This window comes from Natrix helvetica, assembly GCF_964273705.1.
Source record: "Natrix helvetica genome assembly, chromosome: Z".
NCBI classification, from domain to species: domain Eukaryota; kingdom Metazoa; phylum Chordata; class Lepidosauria; order Squamata; family Natricidae; genus Natrix; species Natrix helvetica.
This window is the reverse complement of record NC_138554.1, coordinates 28297458-28320838: the sequence shown is the minus strand read 5'-3', so window position 1 is coordinate 28320838 and position 23381 is coordinate 28297458.

Sequence of the window (23381 nt, the reverse complement as noted above, 5' to 3'; positions counted from 1 at the left end):
AATAAAGGACATCTATTTGAGATCCTGTGTGATATAGTAGGTTTGGGGAAAGCCTGATGTGAAAGCAGCAGCTTTCTCAAAGTCTTATGGAAAGAAATTGATTTAAGGATGAAAAGGTGTACCACCTTGAGCTCTTAGAAAAAAAGTAGGATATAAATACCGGGATCCTATGTCCTTCTTTTTATAAAGCTCTGTCCTTTATTACAGATAGCCATCTTCAAATTTATTTCATTTAATTTTTTTTTCGTTTTGCTCTTCAATTTTCTTTTGTGAAGCAAAGTTACATATAGTTTTTTTAATCCTCATGAGCCTCTTCAGATTTATAAATTTTTCAGGTTGTCCTTTCTTTGTTCCAAGAAAACTATGTTCTCTCTAGATACAACTCTAAAGAAAAATAAATCTCTAAGATCATTGTCTATTTTTCCTATCGTGTTTCTGCCTTGGTGATTCAAATTGTATGTAAGAGACTAGTACTCATGTGATTGAAAGATACCTCCAGAAGCCTAAAAAAGATTCAGGATTTGCCATTCAGATGGTCTGCAGCCTAAGTCCATGGTTTCAAGCCATTTTGCAAACCTCACCATAATTTGTTCTGATTATGTAGGAGAAGGAATGGCAGAGCTTGGAGAAGGGGTGAAAAGAAGTATCAGCCTAGCATTCCTACATAGCCACATTCATTCCACCCCACTTATGTGCCATTGTCCCTTATCTAACTCTAATCAATCAGATGCTGAACATTTGTTGAAAAGGTTTCTGTGCATAGGCTTTTAGCGATAAATCAATTTAATACCTGACAAACTCTACTCATTTTGGTTGTATTGTACCCACTGCTGTCATGTACGTAGATATTACCAGATTGTCTCTTAGAGAGTGGGGGTGAAATCTATTTACCTTCACTACCAGTTTGCAATGTGAACACCCACACAGGACCTTCTGCACATGCGCAGAGCATCAAAAACGAGACATGATGAAGTCCAGATGGGTGGGCGGAGCCTCCTTCCACCAGCACTACCAGTTCACCCAAACCGGATAGAACCGGCTGAATTTCACCACTGATCTAGGAGCTGTAAAGAACTGACATTTCTAGATTTTAATACCTTTACTCTTTGTGTTACAGTTTACTAAGCCAATACCAAAAGATTGAGAAACTGACTGGAATTGAACTACTTTGGAGGCCTTTCAGATCACAGCAGAAGACAACTATGACTTTTTCACCTATTGTGTTCATTGTCTGGTTTCTTCATCTGACTAGATTGCAAGGTGAGAAAAGATGTTGGGGAGGTGTTTGGGGGAGATCATATTTAAGGATGTGCAAATCCCCCCCTTTAATTCCCCCTTACTTTCAAAGGAAATAAAGATGGGTGTGAGATCAGTAATAAATACATGATTTGGAAAAAGTGCACAGAGGAAAATCACAAAGTCAAGTTTGTAACTGCAACTGTGCAATTGAAGAGACATTTTGATGTGTTTTTTTTAAAAATGGGCCTTTGATTATATTGCCATACCTGTAATCTTGACTATGAGTCCCCAATCTCAGACACCCCTGTTCTTTTAAAATATTTTAATGATCCTGATTTTAATTTAGGGTCTTCATTTTAATTGTGGTATTTCTATAATATTTTTATTCATGTTCTTTTATTGTTGTACATAAAGAAATGTATATGAGCACTTCTATAAACAAAAGACCAGGATATAGATTTAATAATGCATAAAATAATAACATTACAATTTCATCACAGCATTTCTTCCTAGAAATTCCTCCTTTACACACTCACCAAATCTAGACTTGATTAGTTTCAATCAAAATGACATAGCATATACTATTAAATGATACTATGTTGTGACGATATCTATGTAAACAGAAAGGTGGAAAAAGAATGACTATATTCCAGGCAAAGGTGGGGAGATGAATGTAGGTGAATGGTTTTAGATTCAATTGCACTGGGAAAGAGAGAGCGATAAATATTTGAACAGTCATTCTATTAAGCTAACAAAGTTACGTTAAAAATGCGCCACCTATTCCCATTATCAATAACATTTTATGAGACTAAAGGTAAAGGTTTCCTCTATCCTGTCATGTCCAACTCTAGGGGGGGGGGAATGCTCATCTACAATTCTTAGCCAAAGGACCCAGCAATGTCCAAAGATATTTATGTGGTCATGTGGCCAGCATGACTCACGCAGAACACTGTTACCTTCCCACCTATTTATCTACTTGCATTTGCTTGCTTTTAAACTTCTAGATGAACAGAAGCTAGAGAAAGTAACGGGAGCTCATCCTTTTGCATGGTGTTTGGGTCTTGAACTTGGGCTGTCAGTTTTACAGCTGACAAGCTCAGTGTCTTTAACCAATGAGCCATTAGTTATGTGCTGTTAGATTTTTGATTGCTGTATATTTTCCAAGTTTAAGTTCCAGTCAGATATTTTCAGAATTGTATCTTTCTCTCAATCTTGAACAAAATTTATTCTGACTCCTATAACACTTTTAACAATTAAATATAGAGATATTTAATTTTATTTATTAATTATATGTGTGTAAGTGTGGGTAGCCTGTTTCCCCAAAAATAAAACCTATCCCAAAAATATAAAACCTAGCAATTTTTTACATGTGCACTATATGAGCCCTCATATTTGCTGGTAAAGAACTGAAGGGAGACTAGTATAGATCTATTTCAAGCTTACTGGTATTCAAACTTGGGCTGCTTACTTATTAGGCAGTTGTACTAACCTCTAAGCCAAAAGTTCTCCTCCCTTTATCAGCTGAGCCAGGGGAGAGATTAAGTGTTTAAGCATAAAATATGCTCGTGTATGTGTATTTGTGTGCGCGCGTGTGTGAGTGTGTGAATTTATATATGAATTAATTGATTTTAAAATTGAATTAAATAAATAAAATAAATATCTGAGGGACTTTTATGTGTGTGTGAGAGAGAGAACATTTAACAATAAATAATAATATAAAAATTAAATTATATCTCATTCTTATAAAGGGTATTGTTAAGTTTACTAATTTTTGGCTAGGACCTCCCAAGTAGAAGTTGGGGGATGAGTGTCTCAAGAGCTCACAGTTTTATCATTCTTTTGGAAGAGGTTTCATACTGCTGTGCCCTTTGATACGTTTGTGTGCATATACAAAAGGGGCAGGGCTTGTGTTACAAGACCACAGTGCTGCTTTGATCATTCTGCCCTCCCCTCTCCTACAGGGCCCTCCTCTTGTCACCGAACACAGGCCTCCTCCAGAGAAGGAATAATATATTGGAGACATTATTTCCATCTACAAATTGTTTCTTTCATGGTGCAAAATAGAAAATGGATCACTTGGGATCTCTTTCCATCTTAGTCCTACATCTATTGCAGTAAAAGAGTTACATCTAGAATAGTCAAGGCCACTCCTTCTGGGACTGTTTATGTTAATTATGCACAGCATAGGTCTGGGTGACTTTGAGAAGGTTCGGTGCCCTCATATAAATATACATATATATAGTTTGTTTCTCTGTGTGCCCTCTGGCCCATTTTCCTAGTTAACTATTTTATCTTACTTTTGCTGGTGTTTTAATAAACATTAAGCTATATTTTTGCTAGCCGATCTGAATGGCAGGTGTGTTTCCTCATATAAGGAGGAAGGGAGCAAGGGAGAGTGTGCTGGGTGCAAAGTGAACTTGAAATTATTCACAGTAATGTTCCAAACATGTGGAAGTCCACATTTTGGCATCTAACAAAATGTGAAACGCTATACAGCCAAATTATTCCAAGTCTCCCTTAACCCACTGAAGAAAGCCATTAGCAAACGGAAAACAATAACAGCTCTCTTCAAGTAAAAATAACAAAATGAGAAAACATACAGGTAGTGTTTGACTTATAATTGTTTAGTGACCATTTGAAGTTACAATGGCACTTTTAAAAGTGACTTACAACCAGTCCTCACACTTACAACTGTTACAGCATCCTCGTGGTCAGATGATCCAAATTTAGCCACTTGGCAACTGGGATGTATCTATGATAGTTGTGGCATACCTGGGTCATGTGATCACCATTTGTGAGAGAGATTCTGATAACCAAAGCCAGTGGGGGAGTTGGCTTCACTTAATGACCATGTGATCCACTTAACATCTACAGTTATTCACTTGATAATCATGGCAAGAAAGGTTGTAAAATCGGGCATGGCTCACTTAATAACCTTGTTTAACCACAGAAATTCTGGTCCCAATTGTAGTTATAACTTGAGGAGGAGTAGCTTCAGGGTCAGATCTTCACTTGGTTTTGAAATACTTCTTGAAGTTAGAAGAAAAGATACTGAAATGGGCAGTATAAACTAGGTAAGGCTAGAGTCCATTTTAGCCCATTACTTCTCATTAGCCAACCATCTTTTTTGAGGTAGTAGGGATCCTGAATTCCATCTCTGAGGGAGCTGGCAATCTGCAATAACTTGTCAGATGTATCAGTTTTACAATACCTCAGAACTAACTATAACCAGAATCTCTTATTATATTTTACCCCTTTTTTAAATCCCTTGGGGTTTTTTTTTAATCTTATTTGGAAAATTAAAATTACTTATCTTTTCTTTTTCCAACAGGTGCTGCTGACCCGGAAATAGGTAGGAATTTCTATGTACCCTAAAAACTTTCTGCACAAATTGGCACTGAATGGTGAAAAGGAAACCCACTTGCCTTTTACAAAACCTTAGATATGTTGTTATGTTGCTTCTAGCACAATATAATCTTCAGAACCATTGCTATAACTCCAATTTCATTTTGTCACTTCCTTATTGCTAATGAGTTAGGCAAAGAAATGTTACAAATAAGATATAATATGAAATAATGAGTCGGCTAGCTTGGTCGCTCAAAAGCGAGACGCTGGTGAAGTGGGCATGGCAGCACCTGCATTTTCTACACCATAGGAGAAGAGCATATCTTTCTTCCCCCTGTCCTTACCACTTTCTACAGAGGGACAATTGAATAGAGCCTCTTATATTGTATTAGTGTTTGATTTGGAAGTATTACTGTTTTGGACAGGAAGGTGGTGCAGAGAGTGGCAAGGACAGCAAAAAAGATTATTGGAAGTTCAGTGCCTTCTATCAAGGACATGGCATTTAAGCACTATCCAGGACATGGTGGGCGTAGGTGTCCTTTTGAGAGTGGGCATCAGAATTTCATTTTTAATATATACATAGAAAAAAGGCAACAAATGTTATTTTATAATATCTTATAATGCTTTGTTCCTTGACAAGTAATTCATTATTTGACATGGTTGAGTTATCCTCTTCCATATTAAAAAAGAAACCAGGATTGTTTGGTGGGACTGGATCGAAATTGACATATGAATGAAGCCTATTGCTTATCTAAACACAGGAGTGAATCACATACTGAGTTGACAAGTTATGTAGATATGCATGTTAAATATTAATGTTTCCCAGGAGACACAAAATCATTGGAAACTTTCTTCTGAAAGTCATATACAAATTCATTCAAAAAAAGAAAGTTTGTTTCTTGCAGGGTTTCAGTTGTTGAGCTTCAGAGGTATGGGGGAAAGTTCCCTTAATTTCTTATTATAATCCAAAATCTAAATCAATTTTTTTTTTGTTCCTTTTCAAGTCAGGGTTGACTCCCAGCAATTGCTTGGATTAGTCCCTATAATGTTCAGGCACTTTTTGAAAGTGCTTGAAAGGCAATGACTGGCCAAGGTGATCCAGTAGCTTCATGTCTAAGATACAACTAGAACTCATAGTCTCCCAGTTTTTAGCCTGGTACGTTAACCATAACACCAAACTCCTTCTCCCTCTCTTTCTTTCTCTCCCTCGTCTCTGCTATTCTGCTCTTTCTTGGCAGGTTGTAAGAAGTCACTAACCTCTACAAGAATTGTTGGAGGCCAACCAGCCTCTGAGGGGGCATGGCCCTGGCAAGCAGGTCTTACAGTAGCCAACATAACTTTTTGTGGTGGCACTCTCATAGACAAGAACTGGGTGCTGACAGCTGCTCATTGCTTCATCTGGTAAGTTACTAGACTGTAAAATTACTGGACTATAAAATTTTCTCACTCTCAGTAAGTGAGAAAAATAGATGGATGACTATTATTATGATGCTATTCTTTTTAATAAACTAGATAAACTCTAATAAACTAGAGTTTCCAGGAAACAGCATTATTATGGCTTGTTACATAGCCAGACTGGATGTGCCATTTTTATCCACCTATCAAATCTTTCCCATGGATATGGAATAAGCAGGTGTTGTTTGATGGTGTTAAAGGTACTGTTGCAAGATGTAGAAAGATGCCTTTTTGCAATTGACTAATGGTGATTTTGTCAATGCCAGGGGTATTCAAATAGGTGCTTTGAGATTACACACAAGATGGCTGTTACAGAGGTGGGTTCCTACTGGTCCGGCCCAGTTCAGCCAAACTGATAGTGGAATTCTGGCCTGGGTTGCAGAACCGGCAGCGACCCAGGCTGGCCATGCCCCAAACTGGTTCCCCAGTCACTGCTGCCGTCGTTGCCACCACCATCTTTTTTTTTTTTAGTTCTGTGCATGCGCAGAAGAATTTCCATTGAACTGTAAAGCACGTGCATGAGCAAACCAGCAGTAATGCCCATTGAAACCCACCCCTGGGCTGTTACTATTGGTACTACCTTTGCTTTCTTTTTCCAGTAGTTCTATTTCTATTCGCAGGTATTTGGATTCAGTGATTTAATGATCTCCAGTTCTTTCTCTTCTATTCTGCTGCCTCCAGAAACTACCACAACCACTGTAGAGACTTTTTTGTCTTTCAGAAATAGTCACAGAGGAGTCAAATGAAGAAAATGGCATTGCATCAGGGCTATTTTACTGCCAATTCTTTTGTGCTTGCATCACAAATAAAAGTACATATAAGTAGTCCTTGACTTAGGACCACGATTGAGTCCAAAATTTATGTTGTTAAGTGAGAAATTTTATGAATTTTCTTGGAACGTTTGTTAAGAGAATCACTGCAAAGTTAGTAACATGATTGTTAAGTGAATCTGACTTTCCTATTGACTTTGCTTGTCAGAAGGCTTACAAAAGGGGATCCCAGGACCCCGGGACACTACAACTGTCATAAATGTGAGTCAGTTGTCAAGCATCCGAATGTAAATCACATAACCATAGGGATGCTTCAATGGTCATAAGTGTGAAAAATGGTCCTAAGTCACTTTTTTTCAGTACTATTGTAACTTTGAACAGTCACTAAACAAACTGTTTATAAGTTGAGGACTACCTATATACAAAAGGGGACACAACAATGTTTTTTTTTTCTTTTTGACCAAAACTTCAGCTCCTGCTTCAGTTATATATTAATAAAAGTTTGCATTACTCTGCAGAGTTTCAATGGAAGATACTTTCCCATTTGCATATCACTCAATGTACACTGTGGATACTATATGTGGAAATCAGAGCTGGATTTAGATTAAAGCTAAATAGGCACTGGCTTGTGGGTGCCAATGCCAGTAGTTCCAAATAATTCCAGAAATGCTAATCTCCAGATTGGCAAGAAGTGAAGCCATCGGCCAATGTAGCCTAGGGACACCATGTAGTCCCGAACCATCACTGATAGAAACAGTATACAAATGAATAAATATTGTTCTTTCCTGCCAAACTCCAACAAGGCTGTTGGCATCTTTAAATATGGCAGAGCTGGATATGATGAAACATGCTGAAATTAAATGCAGACAAAAACCGGTGCCCCTGGCAACAAACTTCAGGAATTTTTTTCAGCAAATGTTGAAATCCTGCAGCACTCTTAATAGATCCATATCCATAAATTGCTGTTGACATTTTTTTAATTGTCCCTTACAGGGTCCCTGAAGGCTTTGACGGAATTTTTGTGGGGCTAGGTCACCACCAACTCATGAACCCTTCAAATAACTCAAAGAAATTTGCCATCCAACAGATTATTCCTCATCCTAACTACGTAGCTAATGACACTATGTATGACATCGCTTTGGTGGAGCTAAATGACACTGTGAACTTCACCAAACACATCTTGCCTATGTGTCTCCCAGAATCTTCTGTGAAGTTCCCTGACAATACCAGCTGCTGGGTCACTGGATGGGGAAGAACAGAGTCTAAGGGTAAGTGAGGAAAATGGGATGCGTGTTTGATCTGACACTTTTTCATCCTTTCACATCTTAATCTATGCAATTTGATATGTTTAGAGATTCAGTGATTTGCTTATTACACCAGTTACTTTAAGGACTAACAGGGCACAGTTTAATCCAGGAAGATGCTGGAGGATATTCCAGATACAAACCTGAGAGGACTATTATTCTGCATGGAAACTGAGGCCAAACTAGAGTTTTGCATAAAACTCTGCATAAAGTTACACAGTAGAGTTATAAATCAGAAGGAATCTGAAAAGACCCCTTTAATGTAGTAAATGTTATTCAATGGCATAAACTTTCATTAGAAGCATGGAGTAGCTGAAATTGATGTAGGGTTTAAATTGGGATGAGACCAGGTTAGGGACAAGGATGAAGAAGGCAAAACAGAGCTTCGTGTGGGTTTAAAAATCATTTTGGCTTACTTAAAAGTAGTAGGATTCTTCTTTTTCTTAAGGTTTTTTTTAAGGTTCAAGAATTAGCAGCAAGCTCAGGATAGTGACTGTAGGTAGTAGAACCTATTGCCACTAAAATCCATAATTGCACTAGCAAAACCTAATCTGAGTCAGGTCCCAGACATCAAATGAGGTCCTTATTTCCAGTGGCAGAAAATGACACTAGAATATCTGAACGGTGTTTTGATTCCAAAATGATCAGTTGAGTCACCCCATCAAAGTGAAATTGCAGACGAAATCTGGGACCTGGTTGGAAGCAGCAAACCAAATTAGATGATTTCTAAGTGTTTTTTTAATCTTTCCAGAGGTCCAAACTGAAGTTTGCTCCCAAACTTTAATATGTAAATTTGAACTGGATCACACCAGATTTCAAATCTTCAGTTTTAATTAATTGAGGCTTCTTCACAGCAGTCTGATTATCTTAAAGAGGTTTGGATTCCAAATCAAATCAGAATCAAAGCAAACCGCAAATCTGAATCAGGTCACAAACTAGAATTGAATCGACTTGAACTGAATTTTCTCTGATTTTGTGCACACACCAGTAGCTGCAAAACAACAGGGAGCAAGTAAAGAAGTAATGCCTTTGGGTTCTGAATTGGCATTCTTTTCATCCCAAAGACCTATACTTAATATGAGGGATGGGGTGGGATGGTGGGCCACAAAGCAAGTTAAACCATATAGTGTTAGGCTGGTTTAAAGGAGAGTCAGAAATTTTCTTTTTTTTTTAAGTGAAATGCCTATTTTAGGGACTCCTCTTTATATTTCATATGTTCTCCAGCTCAAAATAGTTTATGTTGGTTTACATCAACCAGACAGCTTGGAGAGCAGATATAATCACAAGACTGCATCTTACTCATCCCTTAGTCAAAATTCTAGCACATCAGTTAAGAACTGGCACCTGTGATTTCACATTGTTGTATATGCAATTATGAGTAGAACATAGTGGTTGAAAAGTTTTAGTCTTTCTTGTCCCATCATAATTTACTTTCAACAGACAACTAACGTGCCTATGACACATAGGTATGTTTTTTTCCTGTCCTGTTCTATTATGTTTTGGGAGAGAAGAGCAGTACAAATTTATGGGAAACAACTCTGTTAGATCTGCCATCTTCAGCTTGGCACCATGCTGGCATCCTGCCATCAAAAGATAGGAGGGAAGAGCGGGACCTGGGAGAGGGAACAAATAGGCAATTACCTTCCATGTATATGTGATGGGAAATTGAGAGGAGGGAACGACAGCTGGTCAAAGAGCAGGAGAGCTCAGAACCAGTTTTTACCAGCACTCAAGGCCATTCACCATGAGAAAGTATGTGAATTACCTAAACATCTCAGTGTTCTCAAAACACTGGACTCTTATTGGATGAAGATGGACTGGTCATGAGGGGAGAGTTGGGATGTGGGGAAATTTTCTATATCTTTTGAATGCAGAAAATTTAGCCTGACTTTACTGCAGCCAGCATCTTTAGTAAAAGAACCTATCACTTCAACCAATTGGAGTTGAGGATCTGTCTTTCCTAAGAGATCGGACTGGGGCAACACCAATATTTCCCTAAAATAATCAATGTGGTTAGCAAGTCTGTCTTCTGGCAAATCGCAACAAGAAAAACTAAAATTGTTTTTTATAAATGAAGTTGAGGAATATTAAAGATTTGGCACGAAAGTTACAGTGAACATAAACTCAGTTACTTGTTCTCTGCATTTTATAATGCAAACCTTTTCCTTTCTTTTCAGTGGACCTGAAGCCTCCCCAAACCCTTCAAGAAGTGGAAATATCTATCATCAATACAGATGATTGCAACTCTCTCTACAACCTGCTCAATATTTCAATATTGCCCCATTCCCCTATCAGGGAGGGTATGATCTGTGCAGGTAGCTTAGATGGTGGCAAAGATTCCTGTCAGGTATGGTGCTCAAAACGTAGCTAAATTTCTATGACACAAGATAGTTAAAATTCTACTGATTGAATTTGTGTAATGTATTAAACTGGGTTAGTTTTAATCTTGGTTGGATAGTGGGGTTACTAACAACCTGATATGTTATATGACATTAACCCTTAATGTTAGTTTATGGTTCCATGAATTGAGCAATGAGAATTAATTAATTAATCAAATTAAGTTTGTTGCATCAACCCTATCAATGTTGACATGGAAAATTTATGAACCTGCTCATAAAGGATGCAGAGTTCTCCCAGAGCTTCCTTCACTTGGGGAAGTGTGCATTCAGTGCTTTTCAATTTCCCAAGATAAGTATGGGCAATCATCAACAAGAAACCTTATATGGTGTCCAGAAAAGCTCATCAAGATTCAACCCCTGGAATTTGATGGAAAGCTTCATGGGGATTTTCAATCAAAGGAGTGATTGTTGCTGAATTTTGCTGATTAAGACCGAGGAGCTAAGAAACTCTCAGAAACTTAATGAAACCCCTGCACAAAACTTGAAAAAGTATTTAAAAATTAGGCGGAACATTTTCTGATCTTCTGTCTCCAGTAATTATAAAGAACACAGGGCAAAATAACATATCCAACTTCCCTGCATGAGATCAAAATTGCTCAGCCATGTGCTAAGAGATGAAACCTTTAAAACAGCAATAGCACTTAGACTTATATACCACTTTACAGTGTTTCACAGCCCTCTCTAAATGGTTTACAGAATCAGCATCAGTGGTGGGTTCTGGATCCCATTGCAACTGGGACGGTGCAATGGGGCCCTGTGTCCACCACATGAATGTGGGCACCACACACGCACACATGCGCACAATGCACACATGCGTCCTGCGGAGCGCCGGGCAGGTGCCATGTGCTCCGTGCAAGTGCGCAGAAGCTCCAAAGAGCTCAAATACAGCTAAGGACCGTTGTGGGCCCTCCGGAGCACCATACCAGAACGGTACCCAGTGCTCCCAGCAGGCACCGGTATGCCCGTACCAGGGCATAATGCCTGCAACCCACCACTGGTCAGCATATTGCCCCCAACAATTTTGATTTTCGTTTTACTCACCTCGGAAGGATGGAAGGCTGAGTCAACCTTGAGCCTGGTGAGATTTGAACTGCCAAATTGCAGGCAGCCAGCAGGCAGCAGAAGTAGCCTGCAGTACTGCACTCTAACCACTGGGCCACTGTGGCTCATTTCTCATTAAAATGCATTACTAGCTCAACTTGTTGTTGTCCAAATATTTTGGACATGAATTCCTATGAATTCTTATTCCTATGAATGTAAATCCCTAACCAAATTTAAAGTCCAAAACAGTTAAGAGGGATGACCCATATTCTGCGTCTTTTGACTAGTTCTGAAGAGGATTTAAAGAATAGTAATAAATTCATATGGCTTTCAATATGACTGTGTAGCATTTTGGATTTCATTATGGATGTGAGTTTCAGAGTACCTAGGACAGCCAGGTGATTCTGGGAAAATGTGTGACTGCTTTAAGATGTTATGAGTAGGACTAAATTCATACTCCTGAAAGTTGGGAGACTGAGTTCAAATTGCTCCACAACACTAGCTATCATCCAGCTAAGGAAAGGATAGTGTATGTATGTTCATTTAGAAGACAAAAGGAAACATGAAATTTAGAGCACTCATATGTTTAAAATGATCAACATAGATGCAGCCAAATTGACCATCTTAGAAGCAATGTTTTTCTTTCTCCAACAATGCATCAAATGCATCCTTCACATTTTTAATTAAAATATTGGGTCACCCTTATGGTTCTTCAGATTATATTTAATCAATTTCTGTGCAAGAAGATGTGATTAAAAATGACAATTACAAGTAGTCAGTCAAGTGATGGGTATCAATAGTACCATGTTTTCCCCAAAATAAGACAGGGTGTTATTTTCTTTTGACACACACCCCTAAAATAAGTGATTGGCCTTATTTTCAGGGAGGTCTTATTATTTTTGAGGTGCAGGAGATGACGAGTGTGGTCACCTCATGGCTGCTGCTGTGTCGCAATATTTTCAGGGAAGGCTTATTTTGGGGGGAGGGGTTATTTTAGGGTAGTTTCCCCCATTATTCAAATGGCATTGTGATACTATTGATTTGTCTCATGACATAGCAAAGGAAATATTATTACCTTGCGTGGATGCGCTTATGTTTTGCAGGACAGTTAACATCCTGCTGTTTATTAACAGTGTTAAATATAGTTACCTTTTGAGGGGAGGGAGGTTGTGGGACTTAGAGTATGGTGCAGTGTAGTGTACAGAGCCATTTTACTGAATTATCAATCAATATATTTCATTAACCCAAAAACTGTGATAAGTATGTTTGGCGAACCGGCAATTACTGAAGATTCCCAGGCTAAAGTTGAGGTGCTTAGTTTAAGGAATAAATACTTTGCTGCAGGGAAATTTGTATTTCAATTTCTCAAAATTGGAATGAAGCAGCCTTCCTATAAACATGTGATAACATACATCTTTCTCTTTCCAGGGTGATTCTGGAGGACCTATGGTTTGCAAATGTGATGGAAGTGAAAATTGGCTCTTGACTGGGATTGTGAGCTGGGGGTTAGGCTGCGGCATAGCCGGTATACCTGGTGTCTACACTTCAGTAGCACACTATGCTGATTGGATTCAGCAGCATATACCCAACATAACATTTTCAAAGTGCACACCTGAAAGTAATAATGCCCCTGCTTTTAGTGTAGGATACAATATTGTGTTTTTTCTGATATCTGTCAAATTGATCGTCTTCTGAGATACTTTCCTGCCTAGGCAGGGGGTTGGACTAGAAGACCTCCAAGGTCCTTTCCAACACTGCTATGGTATTGTATACTTAGATGTTCCTCCTTCAGCTTACCTATGTCCCCAGGTGAAATCTCCAAATCTACATTCTCCAAACTGGAGGCAGATCAGCATTAAAGTTATAATTAGTTTTAAATCAATAACAAAATGATTTAAGTCATGTTGCTTACAACAAGAATGAAGATAATGCTGACCATTCTTCAGGCTTTGGCTGAGAATCATGATAAGAATTGCATACTACCAAATCCAGAGGTAACTTGAGAGGACCTTTCCAAAATCTTCAAAGGCCTCCTGCCAGTGCTAAACTGTCTTTTCCGTTTCCTGCTCTGATTACTGACTATGGTACTACTCTTCCTCCTCCTAATATCATATAACATGTTGTTGCTCTTCCTTCCCCACAAAAGAGTTTCCATTCTCCCCACCAAAATGTATTTCCAACAGCACTTAACCTGCCAACAAAGAGAACAACAATATTGGGCTGCCAGACAGACCTGATTGAAGGAACATACTCTATTTTCAAATAATCTCTGAGATCACTATGAAAAGACATGTATCTTTAAAACAGTGAAGATGTTGCAATGTACACCTAAAGGGTGGAGTGTTTTCTCCATGTTTTGTTTTCTTCAGCGCTCAACTAGGCACTGGGTTCTGATTTGAACCTTGTTTGGCGACACTGACCTACAGGTAACACTCCAGTGGTGGGATTTAAATTTTTTTACTCTGTGGGTGTAGTATGGCTTGGTGGGCATGACTTGGTGGGCGTGGCTTGGTGGTAGTGGCAGGGGAAGGATACTGCAAAATCCCCATTCCCTCCCCACTCCAGGGCAAGGATATTGTAGAATCCCCATTCCCTCGTCATCTCACTAACCTGCTTTCCAGCTCTGTTCTCCTATGCAGGGCAACAAAAGAAGATCCAGCCAATCAGCTGGGACTCCAATCATCTGGGCCTTGGGAGGCAGCACATAGATGGGGGAGGAGCCAGCCAGAGGTGGTATTTGCCAATTCTCTGAACTACTCAAATTTTCCGCTACCAGTTTGCCAGAACTAGTCAGAACTGGCTGAATACCACTTCTGTAACACTCCTATCAATATAAATTCATAAAAGAATTCATGTCCTGATTTTGGACATCATCTCAACATCTGATTGGCTGTAAAAGTGACCAACTGGATCACCCAACCTGGCACTCATTGGAAGAAGATTTTTGAAGTCTCCAGAAGGGTGATTCCTGGCCCTGTTGAAGAGATCAAAGTGCAGAATTGTTCTACCCCTGAACAAAAACTAAAATCTCCAAGTCTTCTTTTACTAAGTGAATTTTTCAGGAAATGAATGACTTTGCTACAGCTACTGTTGTCAGAAGCCACTGGATTTAACTGGAATCAGTTTACTGTAAAATAGTAAAGTAATCTATAACTTTCTTTAATTATTGTATGTAATTCCCATCCCTTTCTTTCTCTTCTTTAACTTATTTTAATAGGTGATCTTGTTTGTATTACTACTGGATATTTTCCATATATATTATTTTATGCTGCTCCTGGAACAAATTATATCTATTGTAAAATTTCACTCTGATGTATCATAACAATAAAAGCAATGTTTACTATTTTTAAGCACATTGAGAGATTTAATTCAAATGATTAAAAGATATGTGGCCTTGATATTTAGAAGCAGAATGTACATTCTTGCTTTTATTATTTACTGGTGAGTTATAAAGAAGCAGATCGCCCAGGAAAAGGAAAGCAATTAAAACAACTCTTATTTTCCGAATAGTTTTGAAGAAGCTAGATTATTGGCTTAGGCTGCAATCCTCTGTGAATTTATTTTATCAGAATGGTTGCTGGATTAAGCGAAAGCCCCTCTTGGGTCAGGTATTTAGTATAATAACATAGAATAACTGAGTTAGAAGGACCTTGGAGGTCTTCTAATCCAACTCCTTCTTCAGCAGGAGATCCTGTACCATTTCAGATAAATGGCTGTCCAGTTTCTTCTTAAAAGCCTGCAGTGATGGAGCACTCACAACTCACAACTGCTGAAAGCAAGACATCCCAGTGTTCAATTGTTCTCACTGTTGTGAAGTTTCTCCTTTGTTCTAGGTTGCTTTTCTCCTTGATTCGTTTCCATCCATTGTTTCTTGTCTTGCCTTCTGGTGCTTTGGAAAATAGGTTGACCCTTCTTTTTAGTGGCAGCCCTTCAAATATTGAAACACTGTTATCATCTCATAGACATACCCAATTCCTGCAACTGTTCTTCCTATGCTTTAGTCTCCAGCCCCCTAATCATCTTTGTCCCTCTTCTCTGCCCTCTTTCTAGAGTCTCCACATATTTTTTATATTGTGGTTTCCCACATGGCCAAGTAGATATCGTTAGGGTAAGTAGGAGATATAAAATGTGCAAAAATGTGTATATTGTGCAAAAATGTGTATATATTTGTATATTGTATATTGTGTTGGAAACATTCAAATGAAGGAAACTGTTTCCCAAAGATTATTTTTATCTTATGTGTTACTTTAAATTGGAGCCAATCAGACTGGGAACAGATTTTGTAGAGTGGTTGTGTGGCATGGTTACACAGACAGAGACCCTAATAGAAATCCATATCCTGTGGGTCCTGTCAGTTGACAATGTTTCAGGCAAGCAACCTGAAATATGTGTTACTAAACATTTAGGATGCTTTTGTGTCACCAATCAGAAAGACTTAGCAATAGCAATAGCACTTACACTTATACACCATTTCATAGTGCTTTCAAGCCCTCTCTAAGCGGTTTACAGAGTCAGCATATTTCCCCCACACTCAACAATCTGGGTCTTCATTTTTCCAGCCTTGGAAGGATGGAAGGCTGAGTCAACCTTGAACCAGTCAGAATCGAACTGCTGAACTGCAGGCAGCAAGCAGGCAGCAGAAGTAGCCTTCAGTACTGCATTCTAACCACTGAACCACCATAGCTCATAAAACTTTCTCTCTTTTCTTAATGAAATTAATGACAAAATCATCATATCAATAAGCAAGTCTTTACAATCCCCTCCTAAGAGACTAAAATAAGCCCAGATTATTTGAAGCTGCCTGCAAAGTAATACAGACAGTTAGTGAAGGGTAAATTTCTATATCATATTTCAGTTGCATTATTGCTTCCCTCACTTCTAAAGTTTTAGGTATATATTTCAGATATAAATCAGTATTTGTTGAAGCAAATAATATTTAAATTCCTCTACACTTTATATTGCCCTTGGAATACAGGCTAAAAGTCTGTAGCTATACAATTTGGGATGAACACTCTTTGAATGGTGTGGGAGTAGGAATGGATTTCCAGAGGAAAAACTGCAGTCTACAGGAACCAGGAGCACTGCTCAGGTGACCCTGAGGACACAGGTAGACTTCAACTTCAAGTACTTCAACTTCCCTCTAAAAGGATGCAAATGACCAGCTGTCTGCAAGGAGTATAAATTCTTCCATTCCCCGCTATCCTGTCAGAGCTGAAGAAGCTTCTTGGATGAGAAGCAAAACGTCATCAAAGAAAAATCAAGGAAGTCCAGTAGCCTCTTGAAAAAAAGCACCTTTGGGACAACTATGACTTGGATGATTGAGAATCTCTACAGATAGATTTAGTAGTTTAAAAATATTGGCAGCCTGTTTTGCAAGGGCTGGGAGACTAATATTGAAATAATGTATTAATCAGTATTCAACTAAGGGGAGGGGGGTAGTATGGGCATATGTGTTGGGTTTTATAATGCACTTCTTTCTACACAAATATTTTCATATTCCAATTCAATTATCTTCTTGTGTAGTTTTCTATAAAACTCTTCTTGCTTATTATTAGGTGCATACATCCCAATCAGTATTTGTTTTTGGTGTATTGTTATCTCCACCATCAGTATTCTCCCTCTATCTGTTTGTCGGCATTTTGTATTTTAACTTTTTTTAAATAAAAGTTTAACAAGTTTTATTCATAAACATAGAAATCAAATCATAAGGCTGGAAGGGAACTTGGAGGTCTTCTAATCCAACCTCCTCCCTAGGGCAGGAGGTCTTATACCATCTCAGATAAGGTCTCCTGCCTCAGACAAGACTTCCAAGGCCCCCTTTCAAGCACTATAATTCTAAGTCCTTGTTCCAGTCAGCTATTAGGAAATGAAAGTTAATATTCTTTAGTGTATACATGGTTTTCATTTCCTATTGAATGAATAAATGTAGCAGGTTATATAATGAAGTAGTAGGAATTTTTAGGGACACGGTGGCTTAGTGGTTAAGACGCTGAGCTTGCCAATCTGAAAAATCAGCAGTTCGGCGGTTGCAATCCCTATTGCCACGTAATGGAGTGAGCTCCCATTACTTGTCCCAGCTTCTCCCAATCTAGCAGTTCAAAAGCACGTAAAAATGCAAGTAGAAAAATAGGGACTACTTTGGTGGAAAGGTAACAGCGTTCTATGTGCCTTCGGCATTTAGTCATGCTGGCCACATGACTACGGAGATGTCTTCAGACAGTGCTGGCTCTTCGGTTTTGAAATGGAGATGAGCACCTCCGCCTAGAGTCGGGAATGACTAACACATATGTGCGAGGGGCACCTTAACCTTTACCTTAGGAATTTTTAAGAAACCTGGTTTAATATGGGCAAGCAGCCTGATGATGGAGGTGGATATAATGTGTTCTTGCTTGGCAACAACTGCCAAAAGCTGAAGCTAAACCAATCATGAGAGCAATAGTTGCTCCACTGTGGTTTGATTTGATCATCTCTTCTATTTAAAATCTACTATGAAAGGTTGGGACCGATATCTACAGATCTGGAGCTATCATCTGTATATGAAGATACTTGATTATATATTTCTACCCCAAGGCAAGCCAGATATTGGGAGGAAAACTTTAACCTATACCTGGGTGCCATGAAAAGGACATAGAATTGGGCATTAGGCTTATTTGCATTGATTAAATCTTTACTCATGCTGTTCTTTCTATCTTGTGTGCCTATCAATAAAATTATATGATGAAATCAGCAAGCGTAAATCAGAGTTCTGAGTGTAGTGGTGAAATTCAAACTTTTTTTACTACTGGTTCTGTGGGCGTAGCTTGGTGGGAGTGGCAGGGGAAGGATACTGCAAAATCTTCATTACCTTCCCATTCCAGAAGAAAGATACTGTAAAATCCACATTCCCTCCCCACTCTGGGGCCAATCAGAAGTGGTATTTGCTGGTTCTCCGAACCACTCAAAATTTCCGCTACCAGTTCTCCAGAATCTGTCAGAACCTGCTTAATTTCACCTCTGTCTGAGTGCCTTTCCTCTTTAACCTGTGGGCTGGTAACCAGAAATTACAGGGTTCATCTTTGTGGCTTTTTTTTCCCTGATAATTCAATGACTCATATTCCATTGTAACATAAACCAGTGTATAAAACCTATGGTAGCTAAAATAAGTCATGCAACAATGAGCTTCTCTCCCATAATGCTCATAAAATAGTCATGGGAGGATTTTTTTTATTTTATTTTGCCACTGAATAACAGCCTCATGTTTGTACAAATAATATATAAAAGAAATATGAGCATACAGCTACAACTAGTGCTTATTTAATGACTGCCTTATTTAGTGATTGCAGTTACAACAGTGATAAAAAGTAACTTTGTGACCAATGTCTACATTTATGATCTTCTCAGCATCTCTCCCCTTCTGCCACATGTTCACTATTACAGTCAGTTAGTACATTGTCCTCATTTTAACCTACTTTTTTTTCTTTTTCTATCCCTCACAGAGGAAAGATTGTCCTCTGTGTAAGAAAGAAATTTCTTACTGAGCTGCTTTGCTCCACAGCATACCAGCTCCCTAAAAAGTGCCAACCACATGTTAACAAGCTCAATGAAGTAATCTTAATTAGCCAGCTGATAACTGCTGTAGAAATTGACAAGACCCTAATCAATTTTTGCTTGCTTTCTAAGCAGCATGTATCAGATGCAGTAGGACAGGGCTGTCAAACTCGCGGGCCACAGGCCAGATGTATCATGTGCTGGCCATACCCATGCCAGTTTAGCAAAGAGGGGTGAAATCCCAATACATCACATGCTGCTGCTGTGATGATGCGAGTTTGACACCCATGCACTAGGCAAACAGCTGTACTAGCTCACTCCTTTCTATGTGTATTCCTAATTGTATACCTGTTTACTGTCTTATAATCCCCTCCTCTCCAATGAATGTAAATTTTAAAAAATAAATTCTCTTCTTGCTAATTATCCCAGGATTGGAGTGAGCATTCCAAAAGGAGTCAGGGTAAAAAAAAGTCTGCAAGATTTGCCTTTTTATTTGACTCCCATGTGTGCCACATTCCCCAAAATTTCTCTTCTGTTTGTGCTCACCGAGAAATTTGGGGTCATATACTTCTGACTTTACAAATCAAAAGAAAAATGAAGTAAAATCCTAAACACAGTCACAGTTATGTGTCTCTTCACTTAGCAACCATTTTGCCTAATCACTATGTGGTTGTTAAATGAGGACTAGCTATAACATCCAGGTGTAGTGTTTGCTTCATCCAACATATGAGATAGATAGATAGATGATAGATAGATGGATGGATGGATGGATGGATGGATGGATGATAGATAGATAGATGATAGATAGATAGATAGATAGATAGATAGATAGATAGATAGATAGATAGATAGATAGATAGATAGATGATAGATAGATAGATAGATGATAGATAGATGATAGATGATAGATGATAGATAGATAGATAGATAGATAGATAGATAGATAGATAGATAGATGATGATAGATAGATAGATAGATAGATAGATAGATAGATAGATAGATAGATAGATAGATAGATAGATAGATGATAGATGATAGATAGATATAATTTTTTATGAAATTTATTTGCTGTCCATCTCATATCCAATAACTCTTGGGAGCTTACAGCAGGGGTGTCAAACTCATACCATCATGGTGGTATCACATGATGTATTGGGACTTTTTTCCCCTTCACTAAATCAGCAGGGGCAGAGCCAGTACGTGACACATCCAGCCCATGGACTGTGAGTTTGACATCCCTGGCTTACAGTATAAAAACATTAAACATGGTCCCGTGGTGGGTTTCAAATCCCTTTCCAACCGGTACGGTTGGAACAGGCCCGGTGGCATCCTCATGGATGCACGCAGCATGCGCATGCATCTTAGCACATCCACGATGCCCCTCGACACTCCAGCCGCTCTGGGGAGCATCATGCAGGCGCTGTATGCACCATGCGTGTGCATGGAAGTGCAGAAGCTTAAAACACAGGTAAGGAATTCAGGTGGGTGGGTGGGCCCTCCGGAGCACTATACCGGAATGGTATCCAGTGCTCCGGACTGGCTCCAGTACGCCGATACCAGGGTGTACCCCCTGAAACCCACCACTGATATGGTCCCAAAAGTTCACCTTTTAACTCATTAATCCATGGAACATTTCTCCTTTAACCAAAGCAGAGTTCATTGTTCACTCAGACTCTCATTATTGTCACTTGGATATTTGAACTTATTTTGACTTTATCTTTCATTGTTTTTCTCATATAACCCTACAAAACAATGTAAGAGTAGAGGAGTGATTTTTAAAAATGTCCACCTCTAATTTGATGTTTTCAATCAGAAAGTAACTGGTTACTTGCAACTGAACATAGGGAAGGGATACCTGATTTCTACTCCCCCTGATTGGAAGCCCCAACTGTGTTCTTAAAATCAGGTCAAATCATGAAGCAAAAACGCTGTCAGAGGGGACATTTTCTCTCTATAATAATGTTGCTGGCATTATACACCAGAGGGTGTATAAATAACTGGGTACTTACTCTAAGGATTTGGATTCTAAGGGAATAAAAAAAATATTTTTAAGGACTTAGGGATGACTTTTTTCTTTTTTTAACATATATTTTAATTTTATTCAAAACAAAATTAAAACACAATACTTCAAAAACATCAAAAAAGAAAAAGAGAAAAAAATACAAAACAATCAAAACATTAAAAACATTTTTAAAAGTGCATCAAAAAAGACCCACATATACCCATATTATCTCCCCTAGCTGAATGCTGATTAATATATTACTACAACATTAGTTCCTACCCCATGAAAAACAAGCTCCCAAAAAAATTTTAAACTACTAAATCTATTTGCAAATTATTGACCTGTCTTCTATGTATTCATGACAAAGAAAGCTTAATAATAATAATAATAATAATAATAATAATAATAATAATAATAATAATAATAATAATAATAATAGCAGCCCCACTGCACTTAAATCAATACTCAACACAGTATTGTTTTGGACTTGAACAATGTGCCATATTATCTGTGCAGAGAGGAAAAATGGAAAAAATAGAAGGAATAGAACTGGAAAATGGAAGCATAGTGAAAGCATTAGCAAAGGATGACGGTTATAAATACTTAGGCATATTGGAAGGAGATAACATCTTGAATAGAAAAGTCAAGAGTCAACACAAAAGGAATACATCAGGAGGGTCCGCAAAATATTAAAATCAAAGCTGAATGCTGAAAACATAATTAAATCCATTAATACATGGGTAGTTCCACTGATACGCTACTCAGCTGGAATCATCAACTGGACTTTGGCTGAACTGAAAAACTTGGACCGGAAAATGTGCAAACTTTTGAATATGTACCACACTTTACATCCACGAAGTGACATCAACAGGTTGTACCTGCCAAGAAAGAAAGGGAGCATAATAAAGTCAAGGAATTAATCTCAGCCAAGTACATTCGACGAATTCGCAAGATATTAAAGTCCAAACTGAGTGGAGGAAACGTCATAAAAGCCATAAATACCCGTGATTCGATACTCTGCAGGAATAATTGACTGAACCCAGATAGAGTTGGACAATTTGGACAGAAAAACAAGGAAGCTTATGACAATGAATCATGCTTTGCACCCTAAAAGTGATGTTGACCAATTATATCTACCAAGAGCAGAGGGTGGTCAAGGACTCCTACAAGTAAAGCAGACTGTGGAAGAAGAAAAACACAGCTTGAATGATTGAATGAATAATAATAATAATATAAACAGAAGGAATAGAACTGGGAAATGGAAATATAGTGAAAGCATTACCAAAGGATGATGGTTACAAGTACCTAGGCATATTGTTGAAAGTCGAATGTTTCACATTTAATATGTGAATGCAGCAAAATTGCACAAACTGATTTCAAAGCTAGACATGACCGAGTTGCTAAATTAACCCACTGGTCATTATGTAAAAAATATGTATCGAGAAAGTCATGGGAACATAAAGGGGAAGAAGTTATCGAAAATGAGAAGGTGAAAATCTTGTGGGACTTTCAAATACAAATGGATCATCATTTGGAGCACAACACACCAGATATCACGGTTGTAGAGGGCCGAAGTTTACAGTTTATTGATATCGCTGTTCCTGGAGATGGCAGAGTCGAAGAAAAAGAACTAGAAAAAATAATGAAATATCGCGACCTGGCCATCGAAACTACATGGCTATGGATGAAGCATGTAACACTGATACCCATTGTCATTGGGGTACTTCGCACCATGTCCAAGAATTTTACAAGATACATCAACAAATTGCAGCTTCCTGCAATAACACCAATGTAACTGCAAAAAACTGCGCTACTCAGAACATCTTATATTTTAAGAAAGTACTTGGTTGATATCTAGGACGCTGGCAGCAAACCGTATCAACCATTAACACGAGGTATTTGTAATGTAATAATAATAATAATAATAATAATAATAATAATAATAATAATAATAATAATAATAATAATAATAATAATATAATTTACATCCTTTACTGAAAAGGCGATGAAACAATGGAGAACTGAGTTGGCAGTAGGGAATGAGAACTACGGAATGGTTAATATCAAGCAAGGAATTTTCCAGGGTGATTCACTTTCACCTCTTCTCTTCATCATCACGATGATCCCACTATCAGTAATCTTTTAAAAAATTAAATTAGGCTACCAAACAGCCAAAGAAGCCAAACAAATTTCGCATTAATTATATATGGATGATTTGAATCTCTATGGAAAGTCAGAAATAGAAATCCAATCATTGACAAACACAGTCCGAGTATTCAGCACCGAAATTTCAATGCA